Here is a 21924-nt window from a genome sequence, read left to right as displayed (position 1 = left end):
ACGAAGTATGTGTCTTGCTGGGCCCTCACTGACTTTTAGAATATTAACTAATATACACACATCCTCGAAGTATATATCTAGTTGGGCCTTCGCAGATTTAAAAAAAAAAACTGAACAATAGCCACACCTTCTCTTACCTGCTCTGTTCAAACTCTGTGCCACAGCCGGATCTGCTAAACAGCGGAAGGTTCATGTTTGGGTGGGCCAGGCTCATGTTTGAGTGGGCATGGCCCACCCCGCCCACCCTCTAGTCCCGGGCCTGTTTACCTGGTATGGGTCTTGTTTTGAACCTAATACAAATATCTATTGTTATAAAACCTGAGTGAAGTCTTTTTGTGATGTATTTAGTGAGTTACTGTGTGTGTGTTGCACAGATACTCTACGCATTACCTCTGTTGATCAGCCTGGCTGCTCTGCTCCAAACTACCAGAGGGTAAGCACAGGTCATCTTTGTTGTGTATCTAGCTTTCCCTGACTAGAGTAGTGGATGTGCCTGGCTTGTATTTTAGCCTTTTTTAGTCACAAATTAAGCAGAGAGAGAGAATGAATTCTGCTCTACAGGCTATAGCACCATTCCTAGACATGGGATGCCAACAGTTCTAAAAATTCTGAATGTTGTTACAATTTCTGTAGCACATTTGGACCATTCATATCATCTCATAGTGGTCCTGGCAGTTCCATGGGCATATTTCTGCACAGGCTTCTTCATTTATCAAAGTCACAGTAGTGAGGTATCTTTTTGTCAAGTCTATCTCAAAATTATAGTAATGTATCTATATATTAATTACTTTACTCCTACTGTAGAAAGAAAGAAACAAAAAGCTTTCAAATTCCCTCTAATGCACTACTCTGCCTCATCCTATACCTCTCTCAACATATCCTCTACCTCCATTCTCTGACTCATCCAAACCTCATTTTACTACTGCGATCTCCCCAGACCCTATCTAGACTCTTCCCTCCTCTGTCCCTCCTTTATCTTATTCAATCAAACTAACAGACTCACATGTCCACCGCTCAACTTAACAACTCATTTCCGTATACTAATCCTTTGGTTTCCAAAGTAGCAAGCTACTCGCCGAAAAGCGATTTAATGCCTCGTCAGGGGTAGCAAGCGCTATATAAATACAATTACAATAAAGGGCTTGTTCGGTGGTGCACTTAGTGATTGTTCGGAATGGTTTAATGGAGCACATCTGTATGACCCTGATGTGTCTGAGTTTGCAGTGTGCATTTGATGTTTGGTAACTCAACCATAGGACTTTGACCGTACGTCTGTCTGCACATATCACGTGCTGTCCTTGGCACATAGAGTTGTGTTGTGTTCAATGTTATTCTTTTGAGAAATATATGCAGAAACAGTGCAAGGCATTTTTCAGTGATCCAGGTAAAATAGCATTTTCTTTCATCATTCACTGAGGAAAACACCAATTTCTACTTCTACTGTTTTCATATTTCAACACTGCATTTTAAAAGGTCCTAAGAATTGTTTCCTGCATGTATTCTTGATGCTTCTTCTGTGAAGCTGATAACTCTGTTTGCTGTCCTGTTACTCGTCTTTTCTGTTTGGGTAATTAGTTGTGGCATTTCAACTATTAAATTACTTTTATTTCTGAGTACTATTTACTATCATCTTTTCCACCCATGTGTCTCTATGATAATGATACTGTGAAGTTGGATTAAAGTGGATACACTCTTTCCAGAGGATACACTCCTATGTCGGTTTATTTTCTTCATCTGTCAAAAAAAGTATACAACACTGATGTGGATTTGCTATTTATCAGCTTGCCAGTGATCGCTCTTGAGGTGTATTCCTTCAGAATGTGTGACAGTGAGCACATGTGAATGGCGCATTTATAGTGTTCCAGCTCGCTATCACGAGATGATACGCTCCAATATAAAATAATGGAATGGAGTCTACTCACTGCTGTAGAAGCGCGTGTAAAGAGGTAACTAACCCTCATGGTCTTAATTTAGTTGAGGGTACGTGGCGTTAGAGTTTTCAAATGGATTGACAGCTACTCTAGACCCTCCCCTTTGTGCACCATTTTGCGCCATCTGTCTTGTTCCATAGGTTTGTTGCGTCACCACGGAACAACGTCATTGTGGTTTATATGAATGCAAATATTATTTAACCGTATTCCTCTTTGGTTTTTTTTACAACACAGCGGATTGGCTATTTGTTTAATTTAGAAGATTCGCTATGAATGACGATTCTTCAATTATTATGCAGAGAGAATCTTGATTTCATTAAAGACAAACGGAGGCTAACATTATGCAAATACTTTAATTTGCTGTCCAAACATGCAGCTCTTTAAAGAATGTAACTACATCATAAGTAGAACATTAGTATCATGACAAGTAGACTGTGCAGGCTCCCATCTTCCTTGTGGGCTGCAATGACACAGCTGTACAACTTGAAATTCCAGTTAATCCAGTTAGTCTTTAACATTGTTATCTGAGAATAAAGAAAACACTGCATAGTGAAATGTACAAAGACCATTAGTTGTAATGTACAACAATGTATAATAATAATAATAACACATTAAAGCATAAACATTACCGAACCCAAACCTCACGGGGAGAGGAGGGTGGAATAATATTAGCCTCCGTTTGTCTTTAATGAAATCAAGATTATCTCTGCATAATAATTGGAGAATCATCATTTCATTACAAGACCGAAGGCTACCAATATGCATGTTTAAAGCCATGTAAAGCTACACTGCTAACATGCTCTATTGGTCTCAAGTAAAACTTAGAGAAAGTACTTGCGTTAGACCAATCTGCTGCTTTAAGTAGTTTGGGGAGAGATCCTCCTGCCCAACATACTTTGCTAGCCATTGCACCTCTAGAAGAGTGAGCTCCAAATCTAGAGAGGTCCACTCCAGCCTCATGCATAATCAAGCGGATCCATCTAGCTAGGGTCGCTGATGAAACAGGTCTAAAAGGTCTGACATATGATAAAAGAATTTGATCACAACCAACAGGTCTAAAAGTTGAAATCTTATTTTCATAGCACTTCATATAATCCACAACACATAGTTTTTCACATTCATGAAAGGTAGGATAGAGGATAGGCTCTGACATTGTTTTCGTTCTTTTCTAGATGTCGAAATGAATGCCTTTGCATGAGTAAAATCTATTAGAAAGTTCTAGTGCTTCAATGTCGGATACCCTTCTAAAGGAGAGTTGCCAGTTTCATTGAGATTCTTCTAAGGGAGAGTGAGTCGTTGCCAGGCCAAGAAAGGAAGAGATTAAAAATAAGGTTAACGTCCCAAAGGGATTCGTAACAGGCCTTGGGAGGTCTCCTTATTCTAATACCCTTCATAACTCTTTTGATAAGGGAGTTGCTACCAATAGCAAGGTTATTAATGAGAGTATGGCCTGAAGAAATTGCCGATCTGTAGCAATAGATGGTTCTAAAGGAAAGACCTGACTCAAAGAAATGGACAATATAGTTAGCTACCTGTTGTAGAGGGCAGTGAATGGGATCCAAATCCCTTTCCAAGCACTAACAAGACCATTTTCTCCAAACGCCCCTGAATCTTTTCCTAGTTCCTGGTGCCCATGAGTCTTCCAATAAGCTTTTAGCTTCTCCCGAAAGGTCAGAATATCTTCCTGAATTTCTGATATCCTCCAGGCAAGAAGATTCATCTTCCCTTCTAAGACTAAAGGGTGTTCTTCTCCATCTGGACTCTGGAGTAGGCCTAAGGATGATGGGATCAGCCGTGGAAAGTCCACTGCTAACTCCATTACTCTGGGAAACCAAGCTAGGGATTTCCAAAAGGGGTTTACTAGAATGATGGAGCACAGCTCGAGTCTCACCTTCCACATTAGTCTCTGAATCATTGAGAAGGGGTAAAAACATAACCCTTGATCCCTATCGCATTCAAAGCTCTTCGTGTTTTTTTAACACAGTGGATTGGCTATTTGTTTAATTTAGGAGACTGGCAATGAATTAGCAATTCAAGTGACCTACTTGTAGTTCATAATTTTTTTATTAGTTTGGTTTAAATACCAATTTGTCTACATGTTATAAAAACAAGGTCCTCAAATCTGATGTGCAAGCTATGTAAAATAATTTTGGGGTCCATGTTTATATCCTAGGATTTAGAAAAAAAATATCAAGACCATCTTATAGTTAGTCTTCCTTTTGTTTTATGTTTATTTTGTTGTTGTTTTTTTGTTTTATGGTAAAAAAAATATTTGTATGTATGTTTGAGCTTTAGATCAGATGTCTGAGAAGACATTAATGTTTACAAAAGTAATCTTTACATTTTGAACATACTTAACAATGTAACACCTCCTCCATTTTTCACAATATCTTATAGGAAACCCAACATTAGATGGGAAAAATAGAAAAATGCATTTTCAACGTATGTGAGGGTATGTGGACCAAGTATTTGTGTGGAAAGAAAAGCTTCTTTATTATTACATTGTTTGGGGCCACAATGCCAAGAAGTGATTGATCATTTACTGAAACTATCTGATGAGGACACGAATCGATTAAATGAATATGACATTTGTGATATGATCTCTAGCTTGGAAGTGAGTTTGCTGATATTGGCCGTATGTACATCAAATCTTTTATATCAATGTGATATGGTTGTGTATTGGTCCTGTTTTCTGATGAGTATTTCTAAATGGTGCTGTGTTCTTTGTTGCAATCAAAAAGTCAATAAAATTGGTTATAAAAAAAAATATATATAACATTTGTGTAAAAAATTTGATACTCCCTATTTGTCAAAAGCGTCAGCAGTATTAGAGATAAAAGGGGAAATCATTTGAAGATTACATAACTGATTTGATGACGTTTTCTCATGCAAAATTTTATCTCACTTAGATGAGCATATTAGCGACCAATTCATGTTGGGCTGTGTCAATAACAAAGTTGTGGAGCAACTTTTGTTACTTGATGCTCCTTATGTGACTGAGATGTTGTTGCGACACAGAACTTATAGCACTGTTTGGCATGTGTGCCAAGAAATTTGGAAAAAAGCAATAATAAAGAGTTGGTGAATGTTGTGCATAAGACACTTGAAAGAGATAATATGATACATAGAAACACTTACAAATCATTTTGTTTAAATACTTTATTTTGGTCGAAGACCATAAAAGCAACACAAAACAGAAAAAAACATTGTGATATTAATCAAATAAGTATGTACTAAAACTTTCGGATAAAAGAGCCACAAAGTTAGAAATGTTTAAAGTGGATAAAATCTGTAAATAAGGTTAATTTTAAGAATAACACACAATTTTAAAAACAGAGCTATATAAAAACATTGATTTGTTATAGGATTTTCAGATTTCTTGACAAGTTATATTTACTAGTCAGCTAGATAAAGATGTACAATAGCAGCTATCATAGTTCTATTCAACTGTGCTCAGTGTTTAGCTTCTGAATTTTTTTTGTTGAGAATACATTTTATTGAGATTTTACTTTCAACGGGGCAGACCCCCCACAAGCCATGTTCATACAAATCATCGGTTATAGGTACATGAGCTGCTGATGAGGGTAGCATTTGAGGATCAATACAACATTCGAACCAACAACCCCCCTTCCCGCCTCCCCCCTCCCTTGCACTTCACTTCCCACATGAAACACTATATAGGCATATAAACAGACAGGAATATCTCTGCTCTGGCCAATCCGCGGATTAGATTGGAGAGTCATTTATGATGAGTCTGTCGATAGGGTCTTGATTTACTGACATTGAAAAGATGGAGAGGCCATTACCCCAGTATTTGGCCCACTCGGCCCAGATCTTCCCATGCTTTTGCGGGCACCCCGAGCCTGAAACACTGCCACTTCGGTGGACATACATTTATCTAATGCTGATTTCCATGCCGCCACCCGGGGTGGAGGAGGACTTCCACTGTTGAGCTATGTCGCGTTGGCCAATGTAAGTCGCAGAAATAGTAGATGTCTTTTGTATATGTTACCCCCAATATCTTCCGTACTGTGGAGAAGGGTTAGTCGAGGGTCTGCTGGAAGGTCCCAGCCCAGCACTCGCCCCAGGGAGGACAACACTCCAGACCAAAAATGTTGGAGTGCAGTACAGCCCCAGACCGTGTGTAAATAGAATCAGTCTTCCGACTGACATCTGAGGCAGGTGGGGGATGGAATAGCCCCCATATTCCAGAGAAGGAGGCGGGTGTAGTACACCCGATGAAGGTATTTAAACTCAGTCGATATCTAGAGGACACTGCTGAGCCCCTGGGGCTGGCAAGGGCCTTGGCCCAGTCATCATCTGAGAGTGTTGGTACATCTGCCTCTCACTCTGCCCTCATCCGGTGTAGGTTTGTCTTTGAATGTGTGGTCAGTGTCTGTTAGAGTTGGCGGATTTTATGTCTCCCCTTGTCCCCCATCAGCAGCCCACCCTCCAGTGGGTGGAATTCTGGTAGTGTCGTAAGGTTCTTAATCAGGGGAGACAGAGCGTGGCGGAGCTGAAGGTATTTATGGAATTGGGACTTGTGTAGATCAAACTCCTCCTGCAGCCTTTGGAAGGATTTAAGTGTGGGACCGCGCATCATATCACCTAGTGCCGAGATCCCTATTGTATCCCCATGACAGAATCCGGGCAAAGCCGAGACCGGTCGGAGGCATGTGCCCCGCCAGAGGGGGTGTCTCGCAAGTCAGCATGCCCCACCAACCCATGGACCTAGAGACACTTCTCCATATCTGAATTACCGTGCGACAGGCCGGGGGGAGGGCCTCCAGGGTAGTATTATACAGGAGATCCAGCAGTGGATATTCCTCCAGAAAGAGTCGCCCCATCGCCTAGACCGGGTCATTTTGTGGGTTATACCACCAGTCATTGATGACCTGTCATATAGGGACAGGGGAAGATGGGCCCATATTGTCGCTCCTCTCGAACCACCGGTAGCAGAGGGGCGATGTTAAGCGACCATGCCACGGTGGGGCATCTGGTGATATGAACACTGAGGTATTTAAACCCCTTGTCTGCAACAACGAGCTGTGAGGCCCAGTCTTGACACCCCTGATCCCCGCAAATAGGAAAGAGCGTAGACTTGGACGTGTAGCCCTGTCTTTTTGCCAAACACCCGCAGAATTTGCAACACCCTCGGGCCAGTGACCCTAGGGTCAGAGAAAAAGAATAACGCATCGTCCGCATAAAGTGCAATTTTATCTGAGTGTTCGGGTGACCAAACCAGACCCCTGTAGACCGTGTCCAGGCGCACCTACATTGCCAGCTGTTCTATCGCCAAAGCAAAAAGAAGATGTTAAAGAGGGCATCCCTGCCTTGTCCCCCTCCGAATATATAAGGGGGCCGAGCTATACCCGGCTACCCGTATAGAGGCCGTCAGGTCTGTGTACAGTGGTTTAACATATGCTCGGAAGCGGGGTCCTAAATTGACAGCCTCTAGTAATTTAAAAAGGTAAGTCCAGGTCAGGGAATCGAAGGTTTTATATATGTCGGCCAGTAGGACCGCTGCGGGGCGTCCCAGCTGGTGTGCTCCAGCCACTGCGTTATGGGCGCGTCTTATGTTATGCCTGGTGGGACTTTGAGGCATAAAGCCTGACTGGTCCGGGTGGACGAGGTTGAGAATATAAGTGTGCAGGCGATCAGCCAGCACCTTCCCCAGCAACTTAGGCTCAAAGTTTAATAAAGATATGGGGCAATATGAGCCCGGGTCCTCCGGTGGGCGGCCCGGTTTGAGGAAAACAACGATTTCGACATGGCGCCAGTTTGGGGGCAAAATCTCCTGTTCAAGTGCCTCCTGCAATGCGCAGAGAAGATGGGGGCCAGGTGTAAGAAGTCCCCGGTGTACCCATTAGGGCCCGGTGCACGGCCCGGATGAATATTGGTGAGGGCGGCCTGCAATTCGTCTAGAGAGATGGGCTTGTCGAGGGCATCTCGTTGCTCATCGGATAGGCACTTCAGAGGGATATCCACTAGAAAGCCGTCTATGAGCGGGTCTGCGAGTTCCTCGCGGGCGCTGTACAACGCGGCATAGAAATCAGCGAAGGCCTGTACCACCTCCACCGGGGAGGAGCACAGGGCCCCTGTAGATGATCTAAGTACAGGGACCTGCGTCAGGGAGGACCTTGCCTGGCTTAGCCTATGGAGCATCTGACTATATTTATCCCCCCACTGATAAATCCGGTGTTGAGTCGCCAGCCAAGCTTCTTTGGCATTGTCCGTCAGCAGCTTGTGCAACTGCTATTGTCTGTCAGCAGCTAGTGCAACTGCTGTTGGACTTGGAGCAGATTGCGGCGGGGCCCATGTCCCAACCCCCCACCACCGAGTCCTGAAGAACGCGCTGTCGCTCCTCTAGGTCTTGAATCTGCTTTAGGCGGTGCCTCTTCTCTCCCGTGCGGTAACTGATATCTACCCCACGTATCGTGGGTTTAAAGGCTTCCCACAGTATGAGATGAAACAGACCCGACGTTTGAGGCAAAATAATCCACCGTGGCACGGTGAAACGCCTCTTGATATTCAGAGTCTCGAAGCAGTCATGGGGACATGCGCCAACGGTAGGCGGGATGACCGGCCTGCAGACGGAGTTTGAGCTGGGTAGGCGAGGGGTCCGAGAGGCCAGGTGGGAGGTTGGAGGTGTATACAACCCTATGTGGGAAGCTATGTGGGAGAAACATGTAATCTAAGCGTGAAAGTGTGGGGTGTACCGATGAAACATATGAGTATCCTGCCTCAAAGGGTTGGAAGGCCCTTCATGTGTCTGTCCAGCCCAGAGCATGTGCCAGGATGTTGAGTTTAGGCCTGGGAGGAGGGACGGTCGGAGGTTGCGCCCGCTATCTGTCTAGAGGAGCCATAATGTTGTTCCAGTCCCCCCCAAGTATAGTCAAGCCGTCAGAAATTTCTCCCCAGAGCGGCGTCAGCCTATCCACAAATGTCTGACAAAGGGGTGGTGGGGTGTATATGCTTCCCAATGGTATCTGCTCGCCCCCCAGAGAACCGTAAATGACAGTGAAGCGGCCGCCGGAGTCTAACCACTGTCGGGTTACCTGGAAGGGAACTCGGCGGTGGACGATTATAGCCGTGCCACGTGCCCCCCTGGAAATCCAGAATGATGTACCGAATTGTAGCCAAATCTGGAGTGACACAGGGCTTTGTTACCTAGTAAGTGAGTCTTCTGTAGGAGCAAGACATCAGCGGAATAGCGCTTGGCTTGGGTCAGCACCGCCCCTCGCTTGACTTTATTTAATAGACCTCGTACGTTCCAGGACACAACATTTAGATCACGCAGGGGAGTGTACCTATCTGTGTGTGCCATGAGCCCTGAATGAAGCAAAGCGCGGCTGACCAAAAGAATATGTGAGACGATGCGGTGCATGTAACATAGAAAGTAACTGGAACACAAACTGCCCAAACCCCCCAACCCACAGACCACCCCCCAAATCCCCATACTTTCTGAAACTCAGAGTACCTGTCGCAGAAGAATCTTGTCCTGGCCCTCCAACAGGAAGGCCCCGTCAGACCCTCCAGTGGATCCCCCCCTCCCAATCCCACCCATTAACTTAAAACAGGGAGGTGAGTTAGGTCAGCTCCCTTCAGAGAGAGCGTAAAAGGTCCCTTCAACATATCATCCAGAATCTTGGTGTGTGACCGCAGCCGACACAAGAGGAAATGAGAATAGCAGACGTTGTCACAGCCCCAGCAACCTCACTCTGTGGCATCTATCTTGTTCTGGGAGCGCCAATTAGAGCGAGAAAGGTGTCATCAATGAGTGGCGTCCCCACCTTGCCGGCAACTCCGATGTGAGCCCTGAGAAGAGTCGGAGACCAGTGGCGGCGGAGTATGTGGTTTAACATGCTGGCGCTCATCAGTCCATGCAAAGACTTCCTCGGGGGCGTCGAAGAAGTAGGATTTAGAAATGTATAGGACTTTCATGTGGACGGGGAACAGAAGTGCGTAGGAGAGTTTCAGGTCCCGCAGTCCTCGCTTTGCAGCTGCAAAGGACTGCTGCTGGACAATCCGAGTGTAGTCCGGGAAAGCCATGATGGGATGGGACTCGAAGACCATTGTGAGTCCAGGCAAAGCGAAGTATGGTATCACAGTCCGCATAGTTTAGCAGATGAGCTATGACCGGGCGCGGACGGTCACCCGATGGCGGCTTCTTAGCCAGGGCTTGGTGTACTCTCTCGCCCATGAAACAAGAAGAGATGTCTTCAGCTGGTAGCAGCGCCTTAAGCCAGTTGGAGAAGAAACCCCCCATCGAGGACCCCTCATATCCCTCCGGAAAGCCCACCAGGTGGATGTTATTGCGGCTGGCCCTTCCTTCAGCGTGCTCGGCCCTAGCCGCAAGCTCTTTAGAGACCATGGCCAGCTTATCGACCTTCTTCTGGAGGGTGGACCCAGTATCCTCGACAGTGGAGACCCTCGTCTCGGCCTCTGTGATTTGGTCCACTGCCTTCCGGAGGTCTTGACGAAGAAATGCCACCTCGGACCCCACCACACAGATCAGGGCTTCAAGGGCTGTGCGAGATTGCGTGATGGCCTCAAGAACGTCGCCGTATCCGAGGAGATGCCCCCGGCGGCCTCTCTCCCCGCCAGGGCGGTCGTGGTGTACTGGTCCATGGTGTGCTGCTTAGGCGCCGCTGCGCCAGCGTTTTTCTTGCCCATGGTGATGTGCTGGGCAACTCCCAGGCCGTCCGAGGTGTAGCAGGCTGCGGTACCAAAGTGTGGGGGGAGGGCAGCAGGACTCCGCAAACACCGCGCGGCGAGACAGAGCACCCCCAGTTACATCATCAGGTAGTCACCACTTCCTGGTACCCAGGGCCAGGGCCTGCAGATGGTGCGGCCCACAGCGCAGTCCTGAGGGCCCCCGCAGTAGGATTCAGGCCCAGCGATGACCCATCTTGCCCAGGGCACCACCGCCAAAGGAACTCATGCGGCCGAGGGGACCGCACCGCGGTGGCAGCGGCGTTGTCGTCCTGATGGGCAGGCCCCGGCCCACCACCCGGGCAGCCCTCTGGCTCAGGCAGGCCCTGCAATCTCCAGGCCTCCCCGACACCCGCCGGGCGTAGGTGCAGTATTCACAGTCCCTCGGGGTCCGGTCAAGATCCAGCCACCCCCCGCGGAGGGCCCCCGGTCCCGGAGAGACCCCGCCCGGCCCCAGGACAAGCTAGTGAGGCACCGGCCGCCGGAACCACGATCAGGGGGGCACCGCGACAGTAGCACAGGACCCACCTCCATACGAGATAGGCGGGAGGCCAGCCACAAGGAAGGGGGCAGTTGGTGCGCTAATGCCGGTTCCAGCTCGTCTCTGGCAATGCGCGGCTCTAGTCCCAGCAGAGGATCACAAGCAAAGCCTGGGGGAAGCGCCGCCGCCACAGCACACCCGTCACTGGTCTTCAGGCTGGCCCGATAACACAGTCTTGGAGGGGCCGCCCCGCCAGGACGACTCCCTCCAGGCCCAGGCAGGCCGCAGCCTCAGGCGCCGAGAGGGGGATGGGTGCTGCGGTGTCGGTGTATCGGCCACTGTCTCCTGGACCAGGCCCCTGCTCTGCAGCAGGCGGGTGCACCCCAGCAAGGATGTGGCCGCTCCAACACTGCTCCCTCGGGGTGTGCGGCCTCCGCAGCCCTGCCGCCACCTTCCTCGTGGTAGGCCCCGGTGTCAGGCGGTCGGCGAGAGCCGGCAGCCGATGCGGGCCCCCCGGGCCTCTAGGTCACTCCATGTTAGAATGGCATGTAAATATAGCCACAGCGCTAGTATTGTGGTGCAGGCGGGCGCTGCGGGACGGGTCAGCGAACCGGCAATAAGATTTCCATGATGACCGCGACCACGATGGAATTCTTATTGCCGGTTCACTGACCCGTCCTGCAGCGCCTGCCTGCACCGCAATACTAGCGCCGTGGCTTTATTTACATGCCATTCTGACTGCCAATTATTGAGTTGTTCCAAAATGAGACACACGCATTGCCTGTATTAGTTTTAGGTGCAACACAGTACTTATATAACAAGGTTCTGACCCTGTATTTAGGGGATCCTTTACAGTGCTTGCGATGCAAATGTCCCGTTTTGAAAGATATTTTTCGTCGAACCGCTTATATTGAACTACGTTCGAATTTGGCTGAAACAGAGGTCATTACAGTGGACACAATACCTCGCTGGATGGGGAACTGCTCTTTGAAGAGAAACCCCCTCCCCCTGTTTCCTACAAGTAATCGGAGGGGTTTGACTCCATCCTAATCTGGTGCCCTGAAGAAGTCCTGTATAAGGACGAAACGCGTCGGCTGTTCGTTGTGTTGAACGCTGTGTTTTATCCTGAATGGAAATGAGATAAAATGAAAGAAAGAAAACACCAAAGACTTTTTTGCTTTCTGGATATGAACAATTGATTTGGTTGTGTTGATATAAGTGTTTCTTTCGGTGGTGCACATTTGCTTCTTTTGAAAAGTGTATACCACAATAGTCGAAGTCTGAGACCCTCTCCAAATTAACTCCCCCCAATCTAACTATTCCTCGGAATTGTTTGTGAGGATGAATAGCCATAGATTTTTTTTTATCAGCATTTATGACAAGCCCATTTATGGTACAAAATAGGTTAAATCTTTCTAATAGTAATTCCAAGCCTTTAGGGGTTTCTGAGATCAAGAGGGTATCATCAGAAAATAACAGTGCCGGAATCTTAACACCACCCAGAACCGGGGGGTCGTTTTTGCATCCCATTAGGAATTTGACGCAGCGGTTAATAAAAAGTAGAAAACGTGTTGTGTCAAGAACACATCCTTGTCTTACACCCTTATCTACTGGACTGTGGTCTATAAATTCGCCCTTTGGGCCCCATCTTACTTGGGCATAGTTCGCGGAGTGGAGTCGGAGTTTAATTTTCAGAAGCATAGGGGGGATACCCATGTCCCTCAAGGCTGCAGATAGTTTATCTCTGGGAACCATATCAAAGGCTGTCTTGAGGTCCACGAATGCTATGTAAAGGCTCCCTCCATTGAGATCTATGTTTTTCCACCTCAGCATCAAGAACGTAAAAGCTTGGTCAACAGTACTTATTATGGGCGAAATCCTGCCTGAAAATGGGACACAATGTTATCTTCCAACCAAGTGTTTAAGTGGACCAGGACTTGTTTGTAGAAGATCTTCTGGGCTATATCTATCAGGCTTATTGCCGATAATTTGCCGGAACTGATCTTGCGCCTTTCCTGTATATGGGGACTATTTCTGCTCTCTTCCATGAATCTGGAATAGGTGCGCTTGCCGCAATTGCATTACAGATATAATTTAAATATAGCGACCAAATCTCCTGTGCAGATTTAAACAAGTCTCTGGGAATCTTGTCTGGCCCAGGACCTTACCAGCTTTCAGTTCAGAGATAGCCTGCAGTGTTTCTGCCTGGATAAATACCAATTTATCGTTTAGGAACTCTTGCCAGGGCCTGGGAGAATCTCAACTCATGCTAGATTGGCCCTTGGACTGCAGCTCCTGGGCGGGCAGAACCTGCTTGATATTGGTTAGATTGCCCTTACCAGAAAGAGATTGAAAATGGGCCACCCAGTCCATTGGTAAAATACAGTAGCAGCCTGTGGAGGGAGTTCCACGGGGAGGTGGGGTGGGGTGGGGATGGGGCGGGGGAGGGGCAGGGTGGGGGGTAGTAAGCTACGGAATATAAGCGAACAGAGGTAAGTAAACAAATAAATAAATAAAATGAATTTCATTGCATGCGCTGCATTGCCAAATGCGATGTAGAGCGTGCAACGACATGTTTTATTTATTTATTTGTTTACTTACCTCCATTCGGCCTATTCTGTAGTTTACTACCCCCACCCTGCCCCTCCCCCACCCGCTGCCCCACGGAACTCCCTTCACGAGCTGCTACTGGTATAATGTTCGCTTCAGGTCTCATTATATCTGACTTACTTCCATGGCTAATTATATGCCAGGAGGTAACTGGATTTTTTGTTCGTATTGCTTCTAAAGCGTCCCCCCAAATTAATGAATCCTAGGTTCTCTTGGCATTTTAAGGATTGCTTTATACCTAGTTCTTGCTTCTTGGATTAAGGATTGTTAGCCGTTTTTGATAAATTTACACTCTTTGTTATACCAAGAGCGATTATTAGTATGCACGTGATTGGCATTTGCTATGATCTTGCTAAAACAAATGTTCCTGACTGCAGTTAAACAATCACCGTGGAACTTTATTACATTCAGGTGGGTAAGATCGTGATCGCTAATTGATGCCAAAAAGGGCTCTAAATAAGTATATATTTGGCTTAGAGCGTCAGGATTAGAAGAAATGGCATCCCATCTGACATTTCTCCTGTTGGTAGTAACAGTCAAGGCCCCTTTGAGCAAATCTTTAGCCAAATCTTCTGGAACGAGGCTGCCCTCAAGAGTTAAAAGCAGGGGAAAGGGGTCACTTTCATATCTGTTTTCAACCCTCATATTAATCAATGCAGGTCACGAATAGAGGTCTAGGAGAAGGTAGTTGATGTTGCGTCTGCAAGATCCCCCTCAAAATGTAGGTTGGATCTTTGGGTGCCAGGGGTTGCAGCCATTGCAAGTTCTCAATTGGCATGAGAGAGAAAGATCTAAGTATTGTACAACCTTGGAGGTAGTTGGGGGACAAGCGCCTTGCTACTGGGGAATACCATGATGGCATCTTCATCGCTAGCTATATCTCTGGTTGATACTGAGGGTTCAAACAATATGTTAAAATAAAGCCCAATTATAATAGCTGTATTTCTACTAGAAACAGGTATGCATTCTCTGAGGTTGATTAAAACCTCTGAGTCTACAGTTGCAGGGGTTTCCCTACTGTACACATTATACAAGAATATTTTTTTCCATTCCACTGTTCAAGTTGTATCCCCAGGATATCCTTTGAGGTAATGCTTAATTGTTTCACCTGGCATCCTAACATAATACTGACCCATATTGTAAGACCGCCGAGGCTCTTCCGAAGCCGGTTTTCTGTGCTGGGTGAAAAAGCTTTTAAAATCATGCCTATCGGAAGCGGTTAAGTTCCAAGTCTCTTAAAACATGAAGATATCTTCCTTGTCAATAAAGACTACCCAATCCGTTTGAGACAGTGTGCCTTTTAATCCAGCAATGTTCCAAGATATTATCATCAGGTTATGGGCACCCTGCAAATAGGTGGTTGAGCCCCCTCACAGGATGAAGCTAGTGTTGGTAGGAGTCCAACCTGTAGAGCTCCTGAGGGTGTCTCACCATTCCCTAAATTAGGGGAAGAAAGGGTAACAAGCTGGGGTGGTTAGTTTGGTGGTTCACGTAAAGGGACTGCCTTGGGCCCGAGTCAGTCCGACCCATCAAGATTGCTTAAGGCAGAAACCCTGTTACTCTGTGCAAACTGTGATGAGAAGTTACTTGGTTATAAGAGCACAGTTTGGTATCTGGTGCGTTGAGTTTATAGAAGTACCCTAATGGGAGCGAGCATATGTTGGTGTTAATTTAGCTAAAGGTCAACTGTGATCTCAACAAGTTTCTTACAAATTGTGGTCTGCAAAAATATAACATAATACAGTACCCTGCTGTGTCTTTCTTACACCAGCCCACCCAACCCACCCTTCCCACCATTATTATCTCACTTATATTTGTAGAGCTGACATGTTAGTGCTTAGAAAGCCAGTCCACACTTTTGTTTCACAACTTTGCCCAGGATTCTCGCTGTGATTCCTTTAGGGGTAAACCCTGACCAGGACTAAGACATAGGGACAAGAGGCCGGAGGCAGGTCTAGTCAGTCTTGGCATGGAATGGCGCGTGTTCCAGAAGGCATTGGTTTGGCAGGGGCAGCCTCCGATGGGCATGGGTCCTGTGTGGCCGAGTAACCCAAGCACATGGTACTACCCTCTGTCACCAGGAGACCCAAATTGCCATTTCAATTTGAGGCCTCCATGGTGCCATCAGAGTCTACAACTCTGGCACTTATATCCTATTGTTTTCTGGCATCCAGTCTCCTACAACCAGCATGATTAACAACGTTGGTTGTGGCTGCCAATATTGTCGGGGAAATTTCGTGAGCAATCATCTTAGTAGAAATGATTGTCAATCTGCTTTGAATATAGCTTAGCTGCTCCTTAATCGGGTTCACTTTATCCTCTAGAATAGTGCAGAGGTGCTCGCATAGCATTTTTAAATTAAACAAATTAAACATACCAGAGTTCTCGGAGTTGAGTGACTGGGTTGACTCGACATGGCCAGTGTTTTATATCGCAGCTGCGGGAAATGCTGGATGAAGCGGAATATCTGGGTTTTGGGGGTTTTGAAATTTTTGCAGTTTTTGCGGGGCTGATCCGGCTGATCTGCGATTCTTTTTTCAATGCCAGCTCACATGGGCTGTGGCTGAGGCTGTGGCTAAGGCCAGGGGAAAGGCTGGTCCAAGTATCGAGTGTAGTTGCCGTTGGGTTGGCCGGGCTGGGTAAAATAGATGCTGATTCCCCTTCCATCTCTCCCCTTGACCTAAATACAATTGCCATAGGGAGCAGATTTTGCTGACTGAGGGGCTTGGCTATAGGGCGCGAGGGATGGGCCATCACCCAACCCATGGGACAGCCAACTCAATCTCCTTTGACGCCACATTGACACCTGCCACAAATCAAATGGTACTGGTTTTGGTAATGCAAAACAGCAAGTTGGTTTGAAACAATATGTGGGATAATGTTATAGATGCAAATGTGATGGGTTATGTGTTTAAATCAAATTGTGAGGGTGGAAAATTACTTGTAAGAATTGTGGACATAGGGTTATGTGAGTAAAGTTTGCAGAATTAAAGACATTGAGGAAAAATAAATGAAATTGGTAAGAAAAAGTGATGAGTATGAAGAGATACTTTTACAGGAAAGTAGAGTGAGGGCCATCATCATGGGGTAGTTTTTGAAGAGAGAAGAAAGTAAGGGCCAGATGTATGACACGCAAAATAGCGCTTTGCAAATTGCAAGTCTTTTAGACTTGCAATTTGCGAAGCGCTATTATGCATGTACAACAGAGTTAATACACTGTTTTGCGATTTCCAATGGAAGCTGTTCTAAAGGAAAACGGGATACATTTAAAAAAGAAAAAAATTAAACGTTTTCGTTTCATTTTTTATGGGCAGGCAGTGGTCCCTGGGATCACTACCTGCCCTTAAAAAATATTTTCCAATGCCTTTGCAAAGGGGAAGGGGTCCCCTGGAGACCCCTTCCCTTTTGCGTCCCGATTACCACCCTCTAGAAGAGGGTGGTAATTTACGAGTGTTTTGCGACCACAAAACATTGGTACATTGAATTGCGGACGCAATTTGGAAGGGAACGCCCTTTCCTAATTGTGACTCGCAATTCCTAAATAGCCAGTCGCAAATAAATTGTGACTCGCTATTTAGGAATTGTACATGCCAGCAGTGATTTTGCATGCGCAAACGGGTTCGAAAACCTGTTTGCTCATGCAAAATCATGTCGTACATCTGGCCCTAAATATGTTATTGGAATTAGTAGCCAGACTCAAAATTATTTCGTACAATGTATTTATTAATGGAATATGTGACAAAGTCACACTTTATAAACCTTCGCATAGTGCCTATACATTATGGAGTAGAACCTATACAATTGAGGGGTTATTTGGATGGTGAGTTAGAGTACAAAGGATGATAGGCAGCAAGATATTTCGGGGAAAAGTGATGCGGTTAGCAGTTGGTTTACTCAACGAGACCGTAAAACAATATTATATCCCAACACTGATCCCCCTGAATAGCTTAATTGATCATAATTGATCATAATGTTATTTATCAAAAAGGAGAGAGTTGGGCTGAGATTTCAGCATAAGTTTAGGTTGCCTTAAAGGATATGTCTGCAAAATAAAATTGAGGAGAGGAGGCATTCCTTTGATAAGTAGAGTTAGGAAAATACCTATAGGAGTAAGGGATACTGCAACATCAGAACTGAAGAAATTAGAAAGGTCAGGAGTGACTGAGAGTCAACGCAACAATATGGTTGTTGCCAGTACTGATAGCATGTAAAAAGAACAGTGATGTGATGTTATATGTGTATATTAAAGGTTTAAATGTATGGATTAATGATCGTTAGTGACATGCAAAAACCCATGAATGAGGACAAACGTTGTCCCTTTCAAGAGCAAGTTGAGTGTTCTAGTAAATTTATACCAAGGTTCTTAGTGCAAGTATGTAGGGATTACTTAAAAAACAAATGTAGAGTGCTAGTGACATGCAATATGTATAAAAAAAATTCTGAGTTGAATTAACAGATGAAGGTTGTGCAAATTCTAAAGAGTTTTGGTCAGATTACAGCAACATAATATGGATGGATGCCAGCACAAAAGATTTAGGGGCTGTTCTCATACAAAGAAATGGTAGTCTTGAAAACACCATGACATTCAAGTCAAGTCAAAGACAACGTTTATTTAGACCGTGGTCTTTAAACAGTAGCAAAGCTCATTACACTTATTAAAACTGCACAAATTATACATTCTCGGAACACCAAGGAGCTTAATACACTATCAACAATGCAATCCACCATAACATTCATTTCATGATATTTGAAGGATGAAGAAAAGAGATATTCTGTGATCGAAAGAGAGATGGTGGAATATTTGCCTAATTGAGAAACGAAGACATTTTGTTTGGGATAAGAAATTTAAAGCTAACATGGGCAATAGGATCTGCAAGGATGTGAAAGTTGAAGAAATTGATGTACATAGACAGCATTCATTCCCCTTCTTCTCCCACTCCTCTCCCTGTGAGCACCATGAATACCGTAAATTATTGACCGTATCACTCTGCCAGTAAGAGCCCATACCCCTATGCATATGTACAGCCATTTCAGGCACCATGGCCTTTTACCCACTGGAATCCCCGGCTTCCCTCCTGCGTATATCCTAAACCCTCTCTCTCATGCGTAGGCCATGAAACCCTCTCTCCCCGCGCGACCCTGTTGTGAAAGGCAACTCTCCTGCTTGACCCGCACAGAACCCCCCCCATTCCCTCTTGAAGAGGCTTCCTTCGCCCCAGCTGACATAGCCCACCCCAGCGGCACCTGACTGCCCCTGTTCTCTCACGTACAGGTCATAAGATCTCTCTCTCTCTCTCTGTGCGACTCTGACCCTGCACGCACCCTGGCCCCCCCTCCCTCTTCCTCACATGGGCAAGTCATAAACCTTCTTCTTCTGCAAGACCCTGTCCTTGAGGGCCACGGCCGCGCCTGACCTACACCTCCTTTCCTTCCATGAATGCCCCTCTGTTGACAAGCCTTCCCTCCGCGCTCGATTGTCCACGCAGCATGAATACCACTCCTTTGATGACCCCTTCCCCCGAGCCCGGCTGACCACACATGTCCGAGGCCATCGCCTAAGCCAGGAGATACCATTTACTGCCCTTATTGTATGGAGTCACTCCTCTTCAAAGGACCCACTATTGGTCCTAGCCACCCCACCCCTGGGCTATGATCAGGCGTACACATCCTACGGAACACTCAGCTGCGTGACTGCTCTCCCCTCTTATCAGCAGGTCAAGGGTCCCCATTGTAAACATACGTGGGGTAGGATTGACACAAGGATTATAGGGATGTCTTTCTTTTGCGTCACACTGTCCTGATTGTACTATCAAGTGTTTTGTAAGGTATAAAAGGTTGAGTCTCAGCTCACTTGTTAGAGCACCTCCCGAAAGACACTGTGTTTCGTGTCCGAAATGACTGGCTCTCCTCATGAGAATTAAACTCTGTTCTTGATTCCTGCTTCCAGCGCCCGTCTCTTTATTTGGTAATTATTTCAACATGGGAACTAAGAGGCGGTTTGCGCCAGCGGCCTGGGCATCGATAGAATTATGGGCTCATGTTCCACAATTGGCGTCCCAACGCGGGGTCCATCAGTGACATGGGGTTCGGTAAGAGAGATCCAGACGAAGAAGTGAACATCTAAATGATCGGGGTATGCCTGCCTTGAGAGGGCCCTCGCCCGGCTGCCGATCGAAAGAACTTCACCAATTCTGAAAGGACCTCTCTTCAGTGACCTATTGTCCTGACTGGAATCCCACAGGAATGCTACATGGAGTAAGAGAACGATCGGGCGCTGGAGGAGGAAGTCGAAGAACTGTCCGTATGGTCCGGTCCGGGTAAGATTAAGTAGGGTGTTTTTACGCCTGATTGGTAGGATGGTTTTATCCATCTGATTGATTGATTGATTGTATTGGAATCGGTATTTGTATACTGATATTGTTGGTATTGGTTCATTTAGCTTTGAAGGCTACTTGACATATTGGTTCTCTTCTGGAGAACGAGACATTCTCTGTTTGCAAACAGCGGCGAATAGGAACGTCGTGCCTCTTTGCAGATAGAGAAGGGTAGGTAATGCAGACTTTTGTCCCCGTTGTAATCCGTCATGCCTACTTTTCTCCCCACTGATTGTTTGAAATCGATTAATAATCGATTGTTGCTCTTTGAGATCTTCCCTGTCTACAAACTGAGACGAGTAGAAATATTCTGTCTTCCTTTCTGGATAGCGAAGGGCAGGTAATGCAGACGTTTGTCCCCGTTGTAATCCGTCATGCCTGTTTTTCTCCCCACTGATTGGTTGGTTGCCTGGACATTGTTGTTCCAGGAATTGTTTCGTTTGAGGTATTTTCTGCCTGCAAACAACGTGGAATAGAAATATTCTATCTCTTCTTTGCAAGTAGTAAAGGGTAGGTTATGCCCCTTTGTGAATTCGTCAGTCCTACCCACTCCCCACTGTTTGGTTATTTGGGGGGTAGCTCGCATGGTCCGCCCAGGAGACTACCCTTATGGAGGACATATGCTCCCCACTCATGGGCCATTTAGTAGAAATAGACCATCTGGTCCGTCCAGGAGGCTACCCTAGTAAGTGGAAGTACATCGCTTGGTCTGTCCAGGATGATACCCTAATGAAGGAATATATGTTCCCCTTTTGTTCGATAATCTCGTTCCACCCCGGACCATTTATTGGAGGGAACTCGTCTGGTCCGTCCAGAAGTACCCCCTAGTGAAAAGGACACATAAAAATATGAAGTGATCACCGTTCCCTACTAACAGAAAACTTTAGCTCGAAACACGCTAAGGAAAACAAGGTAAAATAAAAAGAAATCAGGCTAAGTCAGTAACCCCCTGATGAGCTTTTGACTTCACTAAAAATAAGAAACATTAGAGATAGTTCGTAATAAGAAATATAAAATGGCGAAGGGTTTTGACAGCAAAGACAACCACGAGGTGGCTAGGTTTCACTGCCTATTCCTGCTCCCAACATGTCTGCCTCATTGCCCACCACGCCCAAATAACGGTCACACGAAATAGAAACAAATTCAATAGGTACCTACCCCCATTTCCGGAAGCTCCCGAAATGCAACAGGTCCGCGGTCACGCCCATCCGGAAGGCGAGGCCTCGAGGCACGAGGGGCTCGCCTGGCCACGGTCGGTAGGAGATGATGTTGGGCAGGCGGTCCAAAGAATGACAAGGACCTCTCCATCTCTTCTCTTCTGCCGCCCTGCGGGCCGCGGGGAGAGAGGGGGCTGTCTTGCCTCGGCCACCGACCACCCCTCTCTCTCACCCGATCCGGCTTTCGTCGAAGGCCGAAGCCAAGGCGAGGATGACGGCATTTCTTTCAGCTATAATGGCTGCAACTACTCCCAACGCCTGACAGTTGCAAGTAGTCCCGCCACATGCCATCGCCTGCATAGTGACAAGTAGTCCCGCCACATGTCCACCTCTGGACAGTTCCAGGTAGTCCCGCCACATGTCAAGAGAAAAGGGGGGGCTGTCTTGCCTCAGCCGCCGACCACCCCCCCCCATCTTCAATAGCCAGCACGGCCAAAATCGAAGCGACGGAGCCGAGGAACGGCGCGGGGTCGCTGGAAGGGGGAGGCGGCGCGAACGAGCCTCCCCCACCTCCCTCCAGGTGGAGGCTTCCAGCGACACCCCAATGCTCTTTGCTTAAAGAGGGTCAACATCAAAAAGCGGTCTTCTGCCCAGGA

The sequence above is a fragment of the Lissotriton vulgaris genome, unplaced genomic scaffold (assembly GCF_964263255.1).
Source record: "Lissotriton vulgaris unplaced genomic scaffold, aLisVul1.2 SCAFFOLD_292, whole genome shotgun sequence".
NCBI classification, from domain to species: domain Eukaryota; kingdom Metazoa; phylum Chordata; class Amphibia; order Caudata; family Salamandridae; genus Lissotriton; species Lissotriton vulgaris.
The sequence above is the reverse complement of the archived record's forward strand: the minus strand, read 5'-3'. Positions refer to the sequence as shown.